This window comes from Arvicanthis niloticus, chromosome X (genome assembly GCF_011762505.2).
Source record: "Arvicanthis niloticus isolate mArvNil1 chromosome X, mArvNil1.pat.X, whole genome shotgun sequence".
NCBI classification, from domain to species: Eukaryota; Metazoa; Chordata; class Mammalia; order Rodentia; family Muridae; genus Arvicanthis; species Arvicanthis niloticus.
In genome coordinates, this window is record NC_047679.1 from 8,008,462 (window position 1) to 8,032,262 (window position 23,801).

Here is a 23,801-nt window from a genome sequence, read left to right on the forward strand (position 1 = left end):
TATGCCCCACCCCAGAATCCTTCTCCGTATAAATCTTTTTGCAGTGCTTTCCCAGAGGTTTTCCTGTGCTTTCAGCGTGCTTTCCCTATTAGATGTTGCTGCTGCTGCCAATGATGATGATGATGATGATGATGATGACAAGCTGGGAGGATATTTATTTTCAGTGGAACACAGTAGCTGTGCAGAACAGTGCACACATCATTAGCATACAGCCAGATCAGCACACTTGCCTAACTGGTACCCACATCAGGATTCAGACAAACCCTCCTCAGGCCTCCAAGCAGACACCTCAGCCTTCCTTACACACGGTAGGCAAGTATTCTCGTCTTTGAGGCACATTGCCACCCTACCCTGATTCCCAATAGCATCAGTTAGCCTCTGTTTGGTACTTTGTAGACTAGAAAGGCATGGGAGTATACTGTGTGTGTGGCTTCTTTTCCTTTCCATATGGCTGTGGGATCTGCACCCATTCTGTGTAGTGCAATTGGTCCATTCTCCTTACTGTGTAGGATCCTTATAGTATCCTGCTGTATGAGTACACATTTTATTTATTTACTGTTTCCCTGTCGATGGGCATTTGGATAGTTTTGGAGTCATCACTAATAATGTGGCTGTGACTATTTCGTATATATGTCCTGGAGCATCTACATTTCTGCCAGCTAACCAGTAGTTGAATTGCCAGGGCCGTAGGTTTCGTCAGCTTTTGCTTTTGTTGTTGTTTTGTGGTACTGAAGATTGAACTCAGGGCCTTGGATCGAAGTTTTCTACCACTGAGCTATGCCCTTAGCCGTATCGTCAGCATCCAACCATTCAGGATTGGGATTTCAAGGTCAGCCTGAGCTACACAGTGAATTCCAAGCTAGGTTGGAATACAGCGTGAGACTGTCTCAAGCAGATAAAATCTTTTTTTTTTTTTTTTTTTTTTTTTTTTTTTAAATAAATCCTTAGCCATAATGGCTCAGTGAGTAAAGGTACTTGCCACCAAGCCTGGCCACCTACTACACACACACACACACACACACACACACACACACACACACACTAATCAAGTAACTAAATAAATGCAAAATTTTTGTTTTTAAATTTTCTCAAACTGTATGTGTTACCTCAGCACTTGGGAGTCCAAGGCAGGATAGCTCTGAATTTGGTACCAGGTTGGGCTGCATAATGAGTTCCAAGTCACCCTGGAATACAGAGTAAGTTCTTTCTACCCGCCACTTCCCCGAAAGCAGTCTTTTCTGATATTTTCTGTGAATGTCCTAGGGACATGTTATCTGCAGCTCTGGGAAACAGAGAAGACTGATTTGGAGATTTTCAGTAAAATAAAAAACATGGTCCTTGATATTTAGTGACAATAACTTTTGGAAACTGAGAAAATAAAAATTCAAATCAGACTGGAGAGGTGGCTCAGTGGCTAAGAGCACTGGCTGCTCTTCCAGAGGACCCGAGTTTAACTCTTAGCACCCTCATGGTGGCTCACCGCAGTCTGTAACTTGTTCCAGGGGATATGACACTTTTCACCCCAATGCATATAATTTAAAGTTAAATATCTTTACCAATTCAGATCAACTCATGCTTGTCATTCAGCACCTGGGTTGAGGCAAGGGGATTGCTGCAAGGTTGAGGCAAGCCTAGGCTAGAGGGTAAGTTTAGGTTAGTTTTATCTCCAGAGTGAGACCTTGTCTCAAAACAAACAAAACAAAACAACAACCCAGATGATGTTATCCTTCTGTGGTCTGGTCCTGCCCCACTCCAGGGCTGTTGTCCCCAATTCACAATGTCACTGTGTATTTTTACTAGCTGTTTTTTCCTGGTGAGCCCATCCAGAGCTCCCCCTGAAGTGATAACCTTGCTCATCCTCACTTCTTTTGTTGAGCCTGGGTTTCACTCTGCACCCTTGGCTGGCCTGGGACTCCAAGATGTCTTCTGTCTCGCAGAGATCTGCCTGCCCCTAAGTGCCTCTCCAGGAAGGGATTAAAAGTTTGTATTACCTTGCCCAGCTCACCCTAATTTGTAATTCTGGGTATTACCTTTCCCAGGGAATACTGTCATCCACTGTTCTGCCAGGTCCCCTCTGTTATCTTTATGCTGATTGTCACAGCCACAAAACTTACCACTGCATTGTTCGGTATCAGAGCTCCTCTTTAGTTCGGTTGTGTGGTTTATTTGTTTTGCTTTGTTTACATGTTTGTTTCGGGCTTTCTAACAGAGGGTTTTACTAAGTAGCAGAACCAGAAGATGACCCAGGCTGGTCAAAATCCAAATCCTCCTGCTTCAGTCTCTTAAATGCTGGGTAGTTTTAGAGGGCAGGGGCCACAGAGCCAATGGAAGTGTTTATAACACCAATTCTGTCTCTCAGTCTGGCAGGGTGGCACATAACTATCTTAGTACTTGGGTGGTAGAGAGAGGGCAATCGTGTATAGGCCGGCCTCTACTACTTAGCAAGTAGCTGGGTTTCCTGTGATCCTGTCTCAAACACAGAAAACAAACCAGGCTGGAGAGATGGCTCAGCAATTAGAGCATTAGCGACTCTTCCAAAGGACCTGGGTTTGATTCCCAGCACCCACGATTGTCTATAATTCTAGTTTCAGGGGATAAACACCCTCTTCTGGCCTCCTTGGGCACCACACTCATTCGGTATACAAATATATATTCAGGCAAAACACCCATATACGGAACTAAAAAAAAAAAAAAAAAATCTTTCTCTTAGTTATATAAGGATAAAAAAGTCTTCCCAGGTTCTGAACAAGGACAAATTGTCATTTGTGACTAGTATCAGCTACTCATTCTTAGGCTAGCTTTCATAGCATAGTGAGAGACTCCATCTCAAAAAGAAAGGGGAACAGGGAACATTAGCATTTCCTCTAGGCTCCACCCAACAGTTACCTAGCAACAGCCAGGTAAGAGCCTGGCTCACATAGAAAAGGTTTCTCTCCCTCCCTCCCTCCCTCCTTCCTTCCCCCCTCTCTCTTTCTCTCTCTTCCTCTCTCCTTCCCTTCCTCCCTCTCTATTTTCTGTCTTTCCCCACATGTTCCTGGGCAGCCTCTTCCCTTCTTTCTCTCTCCTCTTTCTTTGTGTCCTTCTCTGTCCCCTTTCTTTCTCTGCCTCTACTCCCTCCCCAAGACCCCCTCCCTGTGTCCCAAATAAACTTTATTTTATACTAGACCCATCTTATGACTGATACCTGGGGGTGAGGGATGCCTCAGCACGGGCCTGCTAAGGTACCCCCTTTCACCACATCACGCCACTGCATTACAAAACATATCAGGGAGAGAAAAGAAAACGTTTACATTCAATATGATGAGCGTATATGTGAGTAGCATTCTGATCTCTTTTGGTTGTCTTATAAATAACCTGGCGGACAGGGGCCCATTGGCTGGTTCACACACCAGTGGCCTCAGGGTTGCTTAGGATGCCAGTTTAGAATACAGAGTTCTGGCCCCATGCCCAAAAATTCTCAGTAGGCCTGGGGTGGGGCCTGGAACTCTCTATCTTTAACATTCCGACTATGATACACAGCTAGGTTTGGAAACTAGATGAGTCTGAAAAGAATGCTTTCTTCTTGGACATGAGGAAATTCCAGGGACCCTGATTGGGATCCAGAGACACTGGGGTTTGAATCTCCGGTCTCTCCCCAGGTATGTTATGACTTACCCAACCCTCGGCCTCACTTTTCTGTGAAGTGGGAATCACACAGTACATCTATTTGGATTACTAGTGGTGAACAAAAGATTGTCCTAGAACATCACATAAGGCTGTTTTGTGTGTTTGTGTGTTTGTTTGTTTGTTTGTTTGTTTTCAGACAAGGTCTCTCTATGTAGTCCTTGCTGGCTGTCCTGGAGCTCACTATATAAACCAGGCTGTCCTCCAACTCACCGAGGAGATCCATCTGCCGCTGCCTATTGAGTGCTGTATTTAAAGGCGTGCTCTACCATGCTCATTGAAGGTTGCTTTTTTAGTAACATTAGGGGCATGGCACAGGGCGGTGGGGGGGATGGGGACAAGAAGAAACCATGTGGCCTTTTCTGACTTAAATCATCGTTTCACAGTGTCACCTCTGGTACATTGAAAAACACTCAAAAGCCCAGCTAGGTTTGAAGATGTACACACTATCTCATGGTAAAAGACCAGGACTGTCAATATGCAGGAGTGTTTGAAAGCCGCACAAGCTGTCAAGCAGATTCAGTGAGGTCAGTGCTTGACAAACCCTAGACTGACAGAACTTCTTCCAGTCTGAGATCTCGGAGGAGCTCGCAGCAAAATCAATACCAGGTCCCACCTTTCCAGTTGTGGGTGTGTCAGGGGCCCATAGAAAAGTAGAGGAGTCAACATTCCTCATTTCCCAGTAATCTCTAGTCACTTTGAATATAGTTCAAGAAAGCAGTGGAGAATCATCTGATGCTGATAAACACCCTAGCTTCCCAGAGAAGGGGGTCAGATCCATAAGGCCTCTGTTGGTTCCTTGTGACCTCAGTATCAGGCCTCTTCCTATGCCTAGTCTCAACTGGCAGCTCTTTTGGCTTGGAATGGAGACTCCAGGCCATTTGCATGATAAGGCACTCTGGGACCCACTTTTGCCAGGGTGATGGCTAGACAGTAGCTCTTGTAGCATGGTTCTTCTGCCTCCCTGATCTCTTCAAACTTTGTTTTCCTCACTGCAGGTTTGGTGACCTTGAGAGGAGGTCAGGTAGAGACTTGGAGGGCTGGGGGTGGAGATGGTTAGTTTCTTGGCAACACATTCTACGGGCCTCATCTGAGGCAGCATGGAGAGGGATCTGGGGCTCCCTGCAGTGTCAGAGTGGGCAGAACAGCAGAGGAAGGAGCCATTATGGGCCTGGTCCTTTGTGCTAGCATTTATGAAGGGGGCAGAAGACCTCTTTGAAAGGGGCAAAAGAGTCGGTGTTTGGTGCTCTGAGGAAACTGTTCTCCTAGGCCTTCCTGCTTTTCCTCCTGGGGCTCTCCAGCTGCTACATCAGCACCCCTCCTCCACTGGCATCCATTTAGCAACTGTCTTGTTCAGAGCTCCTGGGGAAAGAGCTCACAGGAATGTAGAAGTTAGCCCCCACCCTGTCATGTGTACTCTTTGTATTTCATGGTGCACAGCCCTGATGCCTAGAAATAGGTACAGTGTGTGTGTGTGTGTGTGTGTGTGTGTGTGTGTGTTTTCATTCTGGGGTTCTAACTTAGTTCCTTAGGCTTGCCTTACAAGCATTTTACCAACTGAGCTGTATCCCCAGCCCCTCTGCCCAGTTTTATGCAGTACTTTGAATTGATCCCAGGCCTTTATGAATGCCAGGCAAGCACTCCCCCAACTGAGCTGTATCCTTAGCCCCCCATGTTGTCATGGATAAGCACACACCACATGTCCCATGGTAAGCAGCCTGAGAATTCACAGTGGGGTAGGCAGGGCAAGGAGTAACAGGACTGGGCCACGGGATAGGCTGCCTATTCTCATCTCCGTGCCTCAGTTTCCTTATCTGTAAAATGAGGGTCAGGGGTGTCCTGTTCATGAGGAGGAAGTGAGCGGTGCCTTTATGCGATTCCCATCTGTTAGGGATTGGCATAAGTGGGACTGTAGAAAGTGACCAGCATCATCTAGAAGGAGAAGCAGAAGCCAAGAGGCTAGGGAGGGGAACTGTATTTAAGCATCCTCCCTCTGCATCATATATAGGGCAGAGGAAACACTGTCTATCAAGAGTCCATTAGCTCTTTGGTCTTAGGACAGCTACCAAATCTCAGAGTCTCTCTCTCTCTCTTTGTTTTTAAAAAACTGTTTTGATATGTAGCCTAGGGTGGCCAACCTTGAACTCCTATATCTCTCAGAATGGCTTAGCGTTTTTTGAATTTTAATTGAAGATTTTGAGACAGGGTCTCAATATGTAGCTTTGGCCGGCCTGGAACTTGATAGGTAGACCAGGCTGCCCTCAACACTCAGAAATCACTTGCCTATGTGTCAACAGTGCTGGGATTAAAGAGGTATATCACCACACCAGGCTTGGCTTTGAATTTATGACTCTCCTTCCTCAGACTCCTGAGTGCTAGGATTATAGGAATGAGCCACTGTGCCTAGCCTTAAGCCTTAGTCCTATCACCTATAAAATAAGGTCATGGCCGTGCCTTATTTTAACCATACATTCATGAAAGTCACATAAAGGGATGCATTAACTGTGCATCTCATTCTTCATAGGTCTTACCATGAAATGGCATAAAGGAAATTAGTAAACAAATGAAGGCCCGTTCCCTACTGGCTCATAGCTGCGCATCCAGAGGGTGTTTTGTTGTTGCTGCTGCTGTTGCTGTCATGCAGGGGATTGGACTCAGGGCCTTGTCTATACCAGGCAGCTGCTTTACCACTGAGCTATAAGCTAGCTCCCAAGACAGTGTTTGATTTATAGATATCTGGAGATCTGACTTCCGTCGGCTTATTAGAGGCAAAAATGGTGGTGCACTCCTTTAATCCCAGTACTCCAGAGGGAGAGGCAGGTGGATCACTGTGGGTCTGAGGCCAATCTGCAATCTGATCTACACGGAGTTCCAGGACAGCCAGGGACACATAGAGAGACTCTGTCTAAAACAAAACAAACAAAAAACCCAGAAAGAGAGAGAGAGAGAGAGAGAGAGAGAGAGACAGAGAGAGAGAGAGAAACGAAGCTTGCAAGGGTTGCTGGAAAGATGGTTTAGTTGTTAAACATGATCAGTGTTCTTCCAGACAGCTGGGGTTTGGTTCTCAGCACCCACATGGTAACTCACTGCCTTGGGTACACACACTTAATTGAATCTATCTCTCTCTCTCTCTTTCTCTCTCTCTCTCTCTCTCTCTCTCTCTCTCTCTCTCTCTCTCTCTCTCTCATCTCTCTCTCTCTCTCTGTCTCTCAATAGTGTCTTGCTATGTAGACCTGTCTAGCTGGAATTCAGTTTGTAGACCAGGTTGGCCTTTAACTCAAAAGGCCTTCTGAGTGCTGGGTGCATGTGCCACCACACCCAGCTTTGCCTGCATTCTTTAATATGGTCCCTGATCTCGGGTATATTGTTATGGCAACTGAAAATAAACTAAGACATTGATAACATCCTCACAGTTGGGTGGTTGTCTAGTCAATTCCTCTGCTGGATACAACAGGCTAGCTAGCTCATAGAGCTGGAGTCATTGAGAGGATGCCAGAATAGTCTGGCAGTTGGTGCCCATTGCCCGCTGCAATAGCGCTTCAGTGCTTTTTTTCCCCTGTGGCTTCCTGTCCACTAGGATATGAGACTATGTTTGCTTCTATGGGAGTCTCAGAACTGCCTCAAAGGGCAAAGTAAAAAGCTGCAGCCGGGGCCTCTTAAGGTGTCACCTCAGAAGTCATGCAATACTGCTTCGGCATATTCCTGCTCTTCAGAGCAAGTTATTGAGGCTGCCCAAATTCGGGGATGGGGGGTGGGCTATAGGTTTTGCCCTATATTGGTCTGCTCATACTTCCATCGACAGAGTACCTGGGTGCTGTTGATAGACCTAATGGTTTTGTGGTCTGCAAATCAAATCAGAGTGTCGATGCGCTTGGCTTTTTGTGAGGTTCCCGCTCTTGGGTTGTAGGTGGCCACCTTCTAACTGTGCTATCATGGTCTTCCCTCTCTGTGTGCCTGTGTCCTCTTCTAGGACAGAAGTCAAGGTAGATTAGGGTCTACCCTCCTGATAGCATTTTAGCCTAAGGGCTGTGGTTTCCTATAAGGTCACTTTCTAGGGTACTAGGGCATTAGCATGAAAACATACTCCCTTCCTATCTTCCTAAGAGGTGCTGTCAAGAATCCATGCCTTGTCGGATGGACTCTGAGGTGACCCAGTGTCTCACCAGATGGGGTGCAACAGGCCAGCTTTGAATACAACTGTTACTGCTATTGTCTCATCTGCGTACCTGGGGCTTAGTGAGAAGGAACTCTGACTAGGCCTCATATCCTCCATTTTCAATTTCTCCCACAAGCAGGAACCTTCCCCAGTCAGCTGCTGAAGTGGATGTTGTCCCTAAAATGTCGTTGCTGGGTACACAGCAGGCTACTGGGACCACCTCACCTATCTTTGCTACCTGTCTTTCCTTGTGTGAATTCATTGTAAGTGGAGTTTGTGGGTGGCTTCTAAGAACGGGACAGTACAGACTGTCCACACCCACCTTTGTCACCTCCCAGGTACAGTCCACCATCTTCCACCCGACTTCTTCTCCCCTAAGATGTCAAATGCCTTTCTAGAGCAGTCTCCTTGGAGAGAGCATCTCAGTTCGCAGACACGTACATAGGGAATGTACAGAAAATATTTACAGAGCAGAACTCATTTCAGAATCTTCACGTGAGGTCCTTTCAGGCCCTAGTTCAGAAGCCTGCAGCCCTGAATTTCAAAGAACCCTCTTGGGATTCTGTTTTTTGTTTTTTCTTTTTGTTTATTATTGTCTCTGTCTCTGTCTCTGTCTCTGTCTCTGTCTCTCTCTCTCTCTCTCCTCTCTCTCTCTCTCTCTCTCTCTCTCTCTCTCTTCTCTCTGTGTGTGTGTGTGTGTGTGTAAACTGGGCACCCCTGTGCATGATGCTTCTGTTGGATTCCAGTTCTCTTCTTCCATCATGGGTTCTGGACTAGACTCAGGTCATCAAGTTTGTGAAGCACGTGCTTTTCCTGGCTGATCCATCATTTCTCTGCCACCTCCGTGGGGATTCTGAAGGATTTTCCCGTCAGAGCCTCCTTTCAAGACCTATGCTCCTTCACCATCCCACAGTGGCTCATTTTAACAACAACAACAATAATAATATCTCTGTTTAGCCCTGGGTGTCCTGGAACTCACTCTGTAGACCAGGCTGGCCTCCAACTCAGAGATCCGCCTGCCTCTGCCTCAAGAGTGCCGGGACTAAAGTTGTGCGCCACTACACCCTACCAAGATTTTATTTTTAAATTATATCCATCTGTGTGTGTGTGTGTGTGGTGGGGGAGGGGCTGATAGAATGACCTCAGACAATAGAAGAGTTCATCTTGACTCCCAATACCTGGAGTTACAGGTGTTTGTGAGCTACCTACTGTGGGTGTTGGGACGAGGCTTGGAGGAAGACCGGTTTTGGGAGTGAGGTAGCTCTTCTGTTTTATAACGACAGGTATGAGGTAATTATAGGTATCTGGTGTGATGTCCCCCACCTCAGCCTCCATCTCCTTTCTAGCCCTCCTGGAGCCAGGCAAATCAAGGACAGATTGAGTTTGCAGACATAGCTGCCCCAAGAGAAACGAGAAAAGGGGAAGAGACGAGACCAATGCAAATAAACCGCATGCAGAGGCAGACATCAAATGCCCCACTTCTGGGTACGGCCCAAGGGAAATTGATAGTGGCACCATCAACTTGCACAGCTGACAAAAGCTAGCATGTCCTGTGGCAGCTCGACTTCTGTCCAGCAGTTGGGTTCCACGTGGGTTCCATCTTGGAACTCTATTAGGCTTTCCTAGCAGAAGCCTCCAATCTGCTAGCTGGCTGGAGTGAACTCCAGTTCTCTCTCCTCAGCCCTCCCACGGTGCTGTCTCTAGTGGGTGCCAAGGTTTCATCCAGAAGGGGAGTTCACTGGGGGCGCTGAGGAGAGGACCCAGCCAGGGATTACTAATGCCCACACCCCTTGTTCAGCCTTGCTGCTTGACTCATGGTGGGTATCTTTGAAGGAAGATTAGTAAGTGTTCGAGACATGCAGACCTCAGAGTTGCCTCAGGCCCCAGGAATGAGGTCAGACGTGATAACCGCTGTGCTGTGGCCAGAGCTCCCACCATGCCATGCCTCTCTGCTAAACCAGAACATGTTTTCCAAACAGTCTGGCCAGTCAGTCAGGCCTGGGGCAGTGGTGGGTAGCAACAGGCTAAGTGTGTCGCTGGGCTGTGCCCCAAAGCTTGGGCTTCCTAAATCAGCACGTTCCCTGTAACTCAGTACTCTGACTTCTGTGCCTAGAAATAGAAAAACTCTCCTGACTGGGGGGAGAGGGATGGAAAGCTAAGCCCTAGTGACAGGGGACTTTGAATTCTCAGGATGGTGAGCGAAGGCTGCTAAGAATATCCAGCACTGACCACAAGCCAGTTGACACCCTATGCCATGGCTTCTGTTGCCCTTCCGGCATGGAAAGGAGGTTCCTATGAAGTCCCAGCTTATGGAGTTGTCCCTTTTGGTAGGGGTATTGTAGACATGAAAGTGAGGAGGGAGGGGACATTAAAAAGCATCCACCGGGTCATCACAGAATATAAAACTTGAAAACCATAGACCTATTTGCCCATCTCTTATAAAAATCAAGGCCAGTCATCCAGAGGGGAGCAGAGGTAGTGTATGAAGGACCAGCAGCTAGATCAGGTATATCTGAGGCCTGGCAGCTAAGGAACAAGAGCCAGGGAGACTCTAGACTCACACACTCCAACAGCTAGCCCTGTTTCCTCTGCTACAAAGTGAGGGGCTTGGGTTAACATTTTACAAACAAACATCTGTGTTTCATTGGTCTCACAGGCTCTCTGCAATAGAAAAGAGGCCACATATACAAGAATGCAGGTTGCTGGGAATGCCCAAGGAAGTCAAATACTAGCCTCAGTTTGGGTTTAGGGTTTGTTCTTGGAGGCCCGCAGAAAGCTGGAAAAAGCAGATTAAAGACTGAGCAGCAAGGTGACTCAGTTGGTAGACTAGTTGCCTGGTAGAGCATGAGCGTTGATCCCTAGAAACACACACACACACACACACACACACACACACACACGCCAGGTGCTGGCACACCACACACCTATGACACTGAGAGGTACAGGGTGCTGTCAGGAGAATCAGAAGTGCAAACCATCATGGGCTACTTGAGAACCTGTTTCCAAAAAAGAATTCAGCCAAGAAAACAAAACCAAAATAACCAGACAACAACAATAAGGAGGAGCAAAACAGGAACGCCATGCCTTCGGAATCTGAGAGTGGAGCTTATAGGGAAATTTCATGCTTAGCTTCTGTGAGGCCTTTGGTTTCCTCTTCTGACAAATAAGAGGTGGAAGAAGAAGGCAGAAATATATGTGTATGAGTGTTGTTTATATGTGTGTGGGATGCAGAGGTTGGCATCAGGCATCTTCCTCTCTCCCTTTCTACATTTTCCTTCCTTCCTTGTTTGTTGTTTGTTTGATCTTTGTGACAGTATCTCAGTATATAGCTGACGTACCCAGCCTTACATTTTTTAAAAGCTGATGTTATATATATATATATATATATATATATATATATATATATATAATTTTGTTTAAGTTTTGGGATGGGGGGTCTCATTGTGATGTTGCTCTGGCTGACTTGAAACTGCAGAAAGTTCAGGAGCCTCCCAAGTGCCACCACACCCAGCCCCCATCCACCTTACTTTTCCAGATAGGGTCTCTCACCGAACCTGGAGCTCATTGGTTCAGCAAGTAAGTTATCCAGTAAGCTCCCCTGTCTCCATCTTCCATGTAGTGGGATAACAGGTGTGCATTTGACTTTTATGTGGGTTCTGGGGATCTAGGGTTCTTATGCTTTCATAGCAAGCATTGTCCCCAAAGCCATCTGCACAGCCTTCATGTCTATACCTTCAGAGTCAACCAATCTATGCAATGTCTATCAAATGTGAGCTAGCCTGAGGAATGCAAAAGGTTTCCAGGTTGTAGAATCACTGTCCTAGATAGAAAGTCATTCCAGGGACTGGAGAGATGGCTTGGCAGTTAGGAGCACTAGCTGTTCTTCCAGAGGACCTGGGTTCAATTCCCAGCAACCACATGGTGGCTCACAACTGTGTATAACTTCAGTTCCAAGGGATCTGACACCCTTATACAAACAGACATGAATTCTATTGTTATGGTGAATCACCATGTCCAAAAAGCAAGTTGGGAAGTAAAGGGTTTATTTGACTTACACTTCCATTTATCACTATTCATCACTGAAGGAAGCCAGGACAGGAAGTCAAACAGAGCAGGAACCTGAAGGCAGGAGCTGATGTAGAGGCCATGGAGGGGTGCTGCTTACTGGCTTGTTCCTTATACCTTGCTCAGCCTGCTTTTTTTATAGAACCCAGAACCACTAGCCTAGGGATGGTGCCACCCACAATGGGCTGGGCCCTCCCCCATTATCACTAATTAAGAAAATGCCTTACAGGCCTGCCTATAGCCTGATCTTATGGAGGTGTTTTCTCTATTGATTCTCACTCCTCTCTGACTTTTGCTTGTGTCAAGCTGACATAAAGTTATCCAGGGCAGGAGTCAAGGTCAGTTGTCCTTCAGGGCCTATGTTTTGCATGGCCCTGGAGCTATCCTTGCTACAGACTCATCCAACTTGTGCCTTCTCAGCCTCTGGTCATTTCATGAGCAAGAAAGACCACCTGGACCACCATGACTGAAGCTGTTGTGGCCCACCACTATGAGTTCACAGGGTCCTGGGCCATCTATGTAAGCCTGTCTGCCACCTTCCAAAGTTGTCTATTTGCCATGTGGCTCATCTCCTAGGGATAGGCATGTTGGTGCTCCTGGTCACCACTGGGCCTCTGGCACTTCCGACAGCCCATGATGCAGAAGAATGAGCCCTCAAATATCCCACAAGCTGGGTGAGCCAATCATAGGCTCATAGACATAGTGCTGAGAGGAGGGGAAGTGTGGGGTGAAGAAGAGAGGGGGTTCGAATAGTGATGCTATAACTAGGGGCCTGGACAGTGGTCTGGAGAAGGGGTCTTGGGAGTGTGTGTTTTCTGAACAGAGCTCTGGGTGACTGGACAAAGGGGACTGAGGGAAAGTGGGCAGGAACAGCTTCTAGGTAGGCCCCAAGGTGACTAGGGGCTGAAAACCACTCTTGAATAAAGGACTGGGCATGCTCAGGAGAGCTGCCTGAGACCTTTTATCTTTATCTCCAGTGAATACCCTGAATTACCATGGAGTTCTGGCCACAGGTCCTTCCTCCTTTTGTAGTTTTTTTTTTTTTTTTTTTTTTTTTTTTTTTTTTTATTGTAGTATTGTTAGGATCCTAGGTTCCCACCCCCCACCCCTTACATAGAGCAGACATCCTCTTTTGACAGGACCTTTGCCCTGTCTGTGCCTCTGTCTCTGACACTCTTCCTGCAGAAATCCACTTGACTCACCGCCTCACCTCACCTTTTCCTACCATTTTGTGTCTGTAAGAGGCCTTGGGCTGGTGAGGTGTTTCAGTGTGTAATGGAGCTTACTGCCAAACCTATTGGCCTGAGTTCAGTCCCTGGCAGGAGAGAGTCAACGGCTGGTAAGTTGTCCTTTGATCTCCATGCATGCTCTGTGACATATGCCACCTCCACACTCTCAATCACGGAAGGCTTCCTCTGGTCACCTCGGAGTCATGCGAAGTTCTCCCCACAGTCCCTTTTTGATGCTCTTCTGCTCTCTCTCTCATGTCTTCTGTTGTGTCTGTTGTCCACCATCTTGGATCCGTGGATGACCTGTTACCTTGATTATTTAGCTGCCATCTGTCCTGCTGGAACACAAGTGTCCTGAAGGCAGCCATTTGGTTTGTCCCCTTGGGGAAGACAGTACCTGGACTGGCCTCTGCACACAGTAAATGTGTGTCTTGTAGGCGGGGTATATGTTACAGGCTGCCTTGTGGGGAGTAAACTCTAAAGGGACAGCAGCTGACAAGGAGGTAGGCAGGCAGTCATTGTCGCAGCATTGACAAGAAGCTTTGCTGGGCAGGCAGGACACTGGATTTGGTGCAGGAGGAGCAGTGAAGGAAGCTGGCAAGATCAGGGATTCCTGGGCTGCATTACTAAACAGTTGGTGGGGGCCATTTTCTATTGCTGCATAGCGTTCTGGAGACCAGGTACTTTATAAATAGAAATTTAAGACGGACATGCTGGGGCATGCCTGTAATCCCAGCATTTAGGAAGTGGGTGCTTGAGGATCAGGAGTTCAAGGCCAACATGAAAGGTACAGTAAGTAGACCTGTAGCTAGTCTGAGTGGAAAATGAGGACCCAAGATGGCTCAGCAGGTAAAGGAACTTGCTTGAGTTTGATTTCTGGGACCCAGGACTCTGGAGGTTGTCCTCTGACCTCTAACATTCACAAGGGCCATGTAGGATACACACACACACACACACACACACACACACACACACACACACACACTGTCTTAGTCAGGGTTTCTATTCCTTCACAAGCATCATGACCAAGAAGCAGGTTGGGAAGAAAGGGTTTATTCAGCTTACACTTCCACATTGCTGTTCATCACCAAAGGAAGTCAGGACTGGAACTTGAGCAGGTCAAGAGGCAGGAGCTGATGCAGAGGCCATGGAGGGATGTTACTTACTGGCTTGCTTCCCCTGGCTTGCTCGGCTTGCTTTCTTATAGAACCCAGGATTACCAGCCCAGGGATGGTGTCACCTACAATGGGCCCTCCCACCTTTGATCACTAATTGAGAAAATGCCTTACAGCTGGATCTCATGGAGGCATTTCCTCAAGGGAGGCTCCTTTCTCTGGGATAACTCCAGTTTGTGTCAAGTTGACACACAAAACCAGCCAGCCAGCAAGTGCGCGCGCGCGCGCGCACACACACACACACACACACAGAGAGAGAGAGAGAGAGAGAGAGACAGAGAGACAGAGAGAGAGAGAGAGAGAGAGAGACAGAGAGAGAGAGAGAGAGAGAGAGAGAGAGAGAGAGAGAGAGAGAGATTGGATAAAGTATATATTTTTTGGTCCTTAAAGATAAAGAATAAATGTTTAAGCCAGGGGTGATAATGACTCACTCCTATAATTTCAGCCCTCAAGAAGGTGAAGCAGGGAGACTGCAGAAACTACTTAGCCTGGATCAAGGAAGGGAAGGGTGGGGCATATAGGCATGGCTTATGTGCTTAGTATGTGTGAGACCTTGGGTTTTGAGGGAGGTGGGGGAAGAGAGGAAAGAAAAGAGAATCTAGCTACCCCAAACAAAAAGATAAGAGACAGGGAGTGAGGGAGAGAGGTGAGGAAAGAGGGAGAATAGATGGTGGGCAGTGGTGGTGCAGGCCTTTAATCCCAGCACTCGGGAGGCAGAGGCAGGCGGATTTCTGAGTTCGAGGCCAGCCTGGTCTACAGAGTGAGTTCCAGGACAGCCAAGACTACACAGAGAAACCCTGTCTCGAAAAAAACAAACAAAAAAAAAAAAAAAAAAAAAAAAAAAAAAAAAAGAGGGAGCATAGAGTTTCACGGCTTACAGTTCTGAAGGCTGGTAGGTGCAAGGGTGTGGTGGGCATCTGGTGAGGGCCTCCTTGCTACATCCCAACATGGTGGAGCTGTCATGAGGTGAGATACAGATGCATGCTATTTCCCAAAGGCTCACCTCCAAGTAGCACTAACAGTTGTGACTATTGGAGGTTACCGTTCCAACATATGAACATCCCCTGTGGGATCCAGTGGAAGTCCCCGTGGAAAAGGCACCTGGGCTGGAGGAGAGACAGAACAGAGCTGGCATCCCGTCCAGAGCAGGGAGCTTCCATAACATTTGGCATTGGAACCAACTGGGCTGGCTGTACCGTAGAGAAGATTCTGTCCATGAGATTTTAAGTTTTATTTTTCTTCTTTGAGACGGGGTCTCACACTGTGCACAGCTCAGACTGGCTTTTAACTCACGGTGTAGCCTTAAGCTGGTTTTGAATTTTCAGCCCTGGCTCTGCTAGTTGAATGTTGGGCTTGCATGCATGGGCCACCATATCCTGCTTTCTCAGGTAATTTGACTTTATTATTTAAAAATTCTATTCATTGTTATGGGGGCAGTGCCTCATGGCAGTAGTGACAACTCCGTTCTCTCCTTCCACCTCTGCATGGGTTCCAGGAATTAAACTCAGGTCATCGGGCTTGAGTGGCAAATGCTTTTTACTCACTGAGCCATCTTGCCCAGATTTAGGCATGCAATTTTACATTTTATCCTCCTGCTTTTATATCGAATTCTCACTCAGTTGTTTATTTTTAGACTATTATGTTAAGGGGAGGGGGAAACTGGAGAAATCAGTCAGCTCTGGGGCACCCCATACTCTCTTCTGGCCACCACACACATATACAATCAAATAAAAATAAATAGATCTTTTTTAAAAAAAAAATCCATTTATTATATTTTGAATTTGTTATCATTTTATTGAGGTGTGGCACATAAAATACATACGTCTGTGGAACCGACATCCAACATATCAATATACGGAATACTCTAGAAGTCCCCGCTGTGGAAGAGCAACTCCTAGTCCAATTTCTAACACCTTAGCTCTGTCCACTTTCAGAAGGACTCCTGTGACACAGGATTCTGGGGGCAGATTTCCTTTGGACCACATTTTATCAGTTAGCTGCATTATGCTGTCTGTGCTTGCATCTTACAAAACAAACCTTCCAGCAGGGCTGAGCCCTGGAAGCTATGTTTGTGGAGTACACTGAGAGAAACTGGGACTTTGGCAGAAGCAGTGGTGGATTTCTTGTTACTTTGAGTGGGGCAGAGAGAATATTAGGTCCTGGCCCTCTCAGGCTTGTCTGTGACTGGCTCAGGCTAGACTGGAACTCTTGATCTTCTTTCCTGCCTCCTCCGCCTGTGATTACAAGTGTGTTGCTACCACCCTGGCTTCCTATCAGTGTTTGTAAGCAAGCGATAGGCTGGGCTTTGTGTTAGGTGCTGCTTGGGGTTTCAAAGTGGAAGATGTGGTTGGGAGGAGTGAAGAGGAGATAAGTCTAGCTTGAAAGTCAACTGCGATGCTTCAACTGCCAGACCTTGCCTCTTCTCTGGGGGGCTTTCTTCATGTCATTCTGGTCTAAGGATGAGAGTAGAATCATTGCCACAGGATAGGAGATAATTCAGGTTCTACTGTCTTAGTCATTTAGGAATGAATGAGAGATGGAAAGAGCAAAGAGGAGAGAGAGAGAGACAGAGACAGACAGACAGACAGACAGACTGAGACTTCTGGGCTCAGAGGTGGTTTCTAGAACAGAAATTCTTCACAAGGGCCCCTCATGCTATTGGAGCATTGCTGGTTTCTGCCTCTTACATCCGAGGGAATTTCAGAATCCAACGTCCAGAAAGGGTGAATGCTATGGCCTGGGTGTGGTGTTCTTCCCCACCATCCACCCTCAACGAATATACACACAAGGATTCACATGCTGGAAACTTAATCTTCAATTCAGTGGTGGTGGGGTGGTGGCAACTTTAGGTAGTGGGGTTTTAGTAAGAGGTAATTAGGTGACTAGGTCCTAAGAGCCCTTCTGAAGAGATTAACGCAAGTGTCACTAGAGTGGATTAGCTTTCCAGAAATTGAGTTGCTTCAAAGCAAAAGTTACTCCCTGACTCTCTCTTGTCCCCTTCTCTATGTAGCTGCTATCCTCGATGCTTCCCTGCTGTGCTGTCATTGTGCAGGCAGGGGTCCCCTCACCAAGATACCAATGTCACACTCTTGGAAACTTCCAGAATTGTGAGCCAAGTAAGCATCTTTACTTCCTAAAATGCTTCATCTCAGGTAGTTTGTTCTGCCGACACAAACATCTTGCCCAAGATCACACACTGATGTAGCCAGCCTTACAAAACAGATCCTTGTCCTCTCCAGGCTCCTTCCAGACCGTGTAGCACCCTTTTCCTTGACAAAGAGCCTAGTGTTGCCATCGAAAGAACGAAATTCCCTCATTCCGAAAGGCGTTGTGAATTCAGCTCTATTGTGTAGAATGGAGCAAAGATGTCTCGAGCCAGCATGACATTGTAATTCATGGCCCTCTCGTTTTATTTATCTTTGCTTGGGTTTGTGTGTCTTTAGAAGCAGCCTTAAATCATTATTGGAACAAAGTAGAGAGAAAAATAATAATATGTAATTATAAATGAGGAATACACCGTATGATCCTATTAATTGCCTTCCCTGCAATCTTTATTTTTGGCATTTTGATAATAATTAAAGGATTAGGCTTCATTTGGTGGCGGTGGTGGGTTAGCCTTGAACTCTATAAACAGTAGCAAAACCCCCTATAGGAGTAATCTGGTGCCATCTGCCACCTGGGACCCTGTCGAGCTGCACCAGGGCTATGCTCTGCCAGGCTCGTCTGAATATTTACTCTGCTCTGAAGAGAAACTGTGGCAATGGTTGGAAAATAAACCCCAAAGCAAGGAAGAAGCAGAGGAGTAAGGAGACTGCACGCTGCATTAATCATCGCCAGCCAGCCTAGAGAAGAGGACCGTGGCTGGTTCAAGAAGACAGAGTAAAATTATCATCAAGATTGATTTTCCCTCCAGATTCCCTGTGCCAGCAAACAGGCCAGGAAGGTTCCAGTGTAGCCACTGGCACTGAACCCATGAAGGCATCCCACCATACATTGTCAAAGAGCAAGGCAAGGCTTACCACCCTCTGCCTGTGGATCATTCTGGAGTTTCTGCCAGCTCCATCCTTGGCTACACAAGCCACAGGAGAAAAAAAAAAAAAAACGAACCAGCCAATCCTCTCCTAGGGACCTGGCAGATAAATTCACTGCAGGACAATGATGTCCTTAGGGGACATCATTTGCATGCCAGGATGCAGTGAAGGCTACTTTTCTCAGAGCTGAGGGAAGTGGCCAATGAATGAAACTGTTCACAAGTCCTAGAAAGTATGAAAGTTAGTACCATGTCTTACCACAAGGGCAGGGGCAGAGATGACTTGGGTAGCAGTTGGATTTGGGGGAATCCTTAGGTGATGAGTGTCCAGACAAACAGCATGTTTAACTTGTCTCTAAGCCTCAGTTTCCACATCTGTGGAATGGAGACAGTAGTTTTCTATAAGGAATCAGATTGGTGTCTATTGTTTTGCAGATAGAAAGCCCTTAGCAAACTAGCTATTCTAGATGCTGAAGAAAGCAAATCTGCTCCCCGATCTCAACTCTGTGTGTGCTCTGTGACTTCAGCAGAGAAGTGGTGGTGGTGGGGAGGACCTCTCCCTATGGTATATGGCTCCCCCTACCCCCCACCCGTGATGGTAGGGGTGGCTTTTGTTTGTTTCCAGGGCTAGCAATGGAACCCAGGGGCCTCACACATGCTCAGTAAGTGTTCTGTCAGTAAGCCAGATCTCCAGCCAGCCCCATGAGTGATCTCCATGGAAGCTCAAAATCAGAGAAACTTGGCCCAGGAGTGGGGAGGGACAAGGTGGGTTATAACATTACCAGCAAATGCAGAGCCACAGTTGAGGATTACCGGAAGCACAGGGAGCTTTTCCAACTCCATCACAGGGTCTGCTTGCTCTGTCTGAAGAGTGAGTTTTTCCCTTGAGTTTCCTGGCCCCATGCATTTCCAAGGGCTTACCTGGAAGAAAGGTCCTCTCGAAGGAGAGGATAAATACTTAGGTTCCCATGGTGAGCAGGATGGAGTGCTTAACACCTGCTGATCCTGGAAAGAAAAAAACTCCTTGGGTGATATTTACTGCAGTTGGCAAGTGGCCAGGATGACCCAAGAAAGATGTGATTGGAGGATTTGGCTCCAGAAGTATCTGGTTTGTAGAAGCAGTGTTGGAGCATGGCTGACAAGCCATGTACTTTATGCTAACATGTGCCAGAGGGCCATGAAATTAGGGGAATAATCCCTGTGGCCACACTTCCTAGACTGGCTATATAAAAGTTTGGTTTGGGTGCGGGGAGCAAGTCTAAGAGCTTTAGTCTCTTCAGCTATAAAGTGAATGGTAGTGCCTAACCCACAGGGTTACTAGGGGGCATGCATAAGATTTCACGGAAATGTACCTAGTAAAGAAGTGGAAGGGAACGAAGGTCCTCAATAAACAGTAGCTATTTTTATCCTATACGAATTATTCAAACAGACTTGCTTGCTCCGAAGCGAAGCATCGCATGCTGACACAGTTCCTGCTAGGAGGTCAAAGGCATGGAACTGAGAGAAAAACTCAATTTCCCAGTGCCAGTCCTACATCTATGGTTCCTGGGGCTATTGGGGAGAAAGAGTCTGCATCTTTTGCCACAGAGTAGCTGTCTAGAGTGGTCAGAGGTAGGCAAAGCATGATAAACGGGGTTCTGCATTTGGGTTTCTCTTGCTCTTGGCTAAGGGCTCCTGCTATCACCTCCTGGGGGTGATATTCTGCTGTACTTGGAAAGGCTAAGACACCTAGGGCCTTCCAGAAACATGCACGTGCAAGTGAGTCACTCGGCTCCCCTGACCAAGAAAGAGCTGTGTCTGTTCATCTCGTGCTCCCGTGGGTCCTTCCAGATGGTATTAACTCTTCTTGCCTTGTACTTCACTTTCCTAATTACTTCTGCCTCAGTCTTCACCAGAACCACAGCTCCACTCCCCTGCACGTCAGCACCTCCCTTACAGCTGTCCTGCTCTCTCCAGTGTGCTGCCCGCTCTGCCTGTGCACCCAGAATAAGAATAGACATCAGGAATCCAATCATTCATTCGTGAATTTTTGGAGACAGAGTCACAGTATGCAAGCCTGGAATTCACTTTGAGGGCCCAGTTGGATAGAGACCTGCCTGTCTCTGCCTCCCGAGTATACTGTCACAGGAGGGCTTTTGTTTTGTTTTGGGGACAGGGGTCTCATGTGGCCCAGGCTGACCTTGAGTTCTCTGTGTAGCCAAGGCTAACCTTTAATTTTTTAATTTCTTCCTATCTTCCTTTCTTTCTCCCCCACCCCCAAGAAAGGATTTCCTTGTGTAAATTTGGCTGTCCTAGCTTTGTAGACAAGACTGGCCTCACACTCACAGAGATATGCCTGCCTCTGCTTCCCGAGTGCTGGGATTAAGGAGACCTTGAATTTTTGATCCTCCTGCATCCACCTCTTCACGGCCCATATATATATATATTTTTTAAATAGGGTTGTCGGGGATAGAACTCAGGGCACTGTACCAATTGAGTGACATTCCCAACCCTTGTTTGTTTTTGAGACAAGGTAGCAGCCCTGGCTGACCTTAGCATGTTCTACAGAGCAGGTTGGCCTTCAGCTTTCCACAGCCCTGCCTTTGCTTTCCAAGTGCTAGGATTTCTGAAGTGTACCACCATTCTCACCCTAATTGTGTGTGTGTGTGTGTGTGTGTGTGTGTGTGTGCGCGCGCGTGCATGTGTGCGCGCGCACACACACACACAATTTAAGAAGATACAGTGAACAGCAACAGAAAGAGTTCATTCAGGAGCTGACAGCAGCCTGCTTACATGGTGGATAGATTGCTTGGAAATGGTAGATAACAAGTTGCTTGGTCAGAGAGTTCAGGATTGTTGGTTTGTTTTTAGAGACATGACCTCACAATTATGTTGCCCAACCTAGCCTGGTACTCAATATATAGCTCAGGCTGCCTTGAAACTAGAGGTCCTCTTTCCTCCATCTCCCATCTACTGATGTTACGCCCATCAAAGAAGTTTGTTAGCACAGCCTGAGTGTGGAGGTCAGAGGTCAGAGGTCAGTTCTCTCTTTCCAACATGGTGGTCATGGGGCTAGAACTCAGGTTCTTAGGCTTGGCAACAGACACCTTTAGGAACCGAGCCACCTCACCAGCACCTAGTTGGTTCAGTTTTTGAAACAAGCTTTTGCATTGTAGCCCAGCCTGGTTTTGAACTCATTATTCTACTTTCTAAATACTGGGATTATAGGAGCTCACTACCATGGCCCAGATGTGCATGTTGTACAAAGGCCTAACAGCTATGTGGAGAATGGATTGGAGGAGCATAAGAAATGGTACCTGGAATTAAAGATAGATTTATTTATTTATTTATTTATTTATTTATTTATTTATTTTCCCCTTCCCTTCTGCCTCTTGCTCCAGGCCCAACTCACTCCAGCCCAAAGTACACTGTAGCTGTCTTCAGACACCCACCCATATGAGGGCATCAGATCTCCTTACGGATGGTTGTGAGCCACCATGTAGTTGCTGGGATTTGAACTCATGACCTCCTGAAGAGCAGTCGGTGCTCTTAACCACTGAGCTGAGCCATCTCACCAGCCCAGTACCTGGAATTAAAATTTTCAGTAATAATCCAGGCAAGAGAATGTGGTAGACTGTTCTGTGGTTAAGGCCAAAGGCTGGACACTAAGTAGAATATTGCAAAGGAGAATCAGTTCTCTTTGCCTGCAGAGTGCTGCAGGGGAGCACAGGAGAAAGTGAAGGAGGAGGTTTTGATAGGTTACAAAGAGCATGGACTCTGGAAAGAAGGCTGCCTGGATTTTAATCCTATTGTCACAGATTCCCTCGAGTGTTCTGAAGTCCTTTACTTCAGTTTTTCATGTGACCCATAGCTGGTGACCTTACTAGATAGTTGCAAGAATTCACAGACAATTTCTGTCCTATGCTTGCTTACTTAAACATCACTGAGTAAATGTTAGCTGTCTTACTACGCTAGATATGAAGCCCAAGGTCTGCGGTTTGATACCTTGGACCTGGAACCTGGAAACAAACAAACCAAGAATCACTAAGTGAGGTACTGAAAGCCTTAAACTTGGATGAAGTTCGTCAAGGAAGAGGGGAATATCCAGGCCCAAGGCTACAGAAAAGAGCCCACCAGGAAACTGAAAATGGCTTTCAGCCTGACAAAAACATCTGTAAGTCCTGCCACTGGGAAACTAATAAAGGGCAGCAAGGTTAAGGAAGGCAAGGAATGAAACAGTTGCACAAACCTTTGATCTTAGCACTCAGGAGGCAGAGGCAGGCAGACTTCTCTGAGTTTGAGGGGAGCCTGGTCTACAGAGTGAATTCCATGATCGCCAGGGCTATGTAGAGACCCTGTCTCAAAAAAACAAAACAGAACTAGACACTTCCTCACCCAGCATAAAGGAAGGGACTGGTTCCCAGCACTTTCTGCAGAATGCCTAGGGAGGATGGATAGAATAGTCTGAAAAAAAAAAATGATGATTATATTATACAATGAAATTCCATGAGCTTTGGTACAAACAAGACCATTTCCTTGTGCTGATTGAAAGTCATACATCTGCTACTTGTCTGTACCTATAAATCCAGCTGCTTAGGAGGCTGATACAGGAGGATCGCTTGAGTTAAGGAATTGAAGCCAGTTTGTGTAACCTAACTAGGAACACTGCCCCTTCCCCCCCCCCCCCCAATATTGGCAGCTGCAAGGTGTAGGAAGAAGTTTCCTGGGTTAGGAGCAGAATAGTTCATGCAAAGAAATTTGGCTCACAGGCACTGCTGGAGATCTATAACCCACCCCAGGGGAAGCCTAAGATGTAAGGGACGGACACACACACACACACACACACACACACACACACACTCACACCTACCTACAGCATAACTATACACACATCCTGTGCCTGTTTCTTCTCTTAACCACAGACCCTGGAAGTCTTCCCTATCCATAAACAAAACAGAACATTTCATGAAGGTGCTATCCAATTGTTGCTGGGCAAATTACATTGTTTCAAATCCTATGCTTTCACAAAGCTGTGCTTAACCAGTATCTTAAACATACAGACACACACACACACACCAGCAACAATAACAAAAAGAAAACTGAAACCGGTGAGTAAAGAAACTGGTGTTTTGGCACATGCCTCTAATTTCTGCACTGGGGAGGCAGAGGCAGGTGGATCTCTGAGGTCAGCCTAGTCTGCACAGAGTGAGTTCCAGGACACCGAGAACTAGATAGAGAGACCCTGTCTCAAGATACAATACAATAAAATAAGGAAATGGAAATGTTACCTGGATGTAAGTATCTCTTTCAAGAGGTGCAGCTGTCTTGGAAAACAGACACATAGGAAGCCAATAGGAGACCCTCCTGAAAGAGCTATTATATCACAGGAGATGCTTTGACTAAAGGGGCAGAGCAGAGTCATAAAGAAGACTTCTTAGAATTCGAGATGGGAGGCAGCTAGGAAAAGACTGGAAATTATGTGAGCAGGTGGAGAGTCGACTTTA

At 46.7% G+C, this 23,801-nt stretch overlaps 1 protein-coding gene and 1 long non-coding RNA gene across 3 annotated transcripts in view; one reads left to right on the forward strand and one right to left on the reverse strand.

The window, feature by feature from the left end:
- The window catches only part of Bcor (BCL6 corepressor), a 121,886-nt gene that overhangs the window by 42,699 nt on the left and 55,386 nt on the right, over positions 1 to 23,801 (forward strand). The window lies entirely within an intron of this gene.
- On the reverse strand, positions 16,085 to 22,949 carry LOC143435492 (uncharacterized). The gene is made up of 3 exons (XR_013105838.1): positions 19,101 to 22,949; positions 18,578 to 18,693; positions 16,085 to 17,738 (listed from the first exon to the last, which is right to left on the reverse strand). It is a non-coding gene; the product is annotated as an uncharacterized LOC143435492 (long non-coding RNA).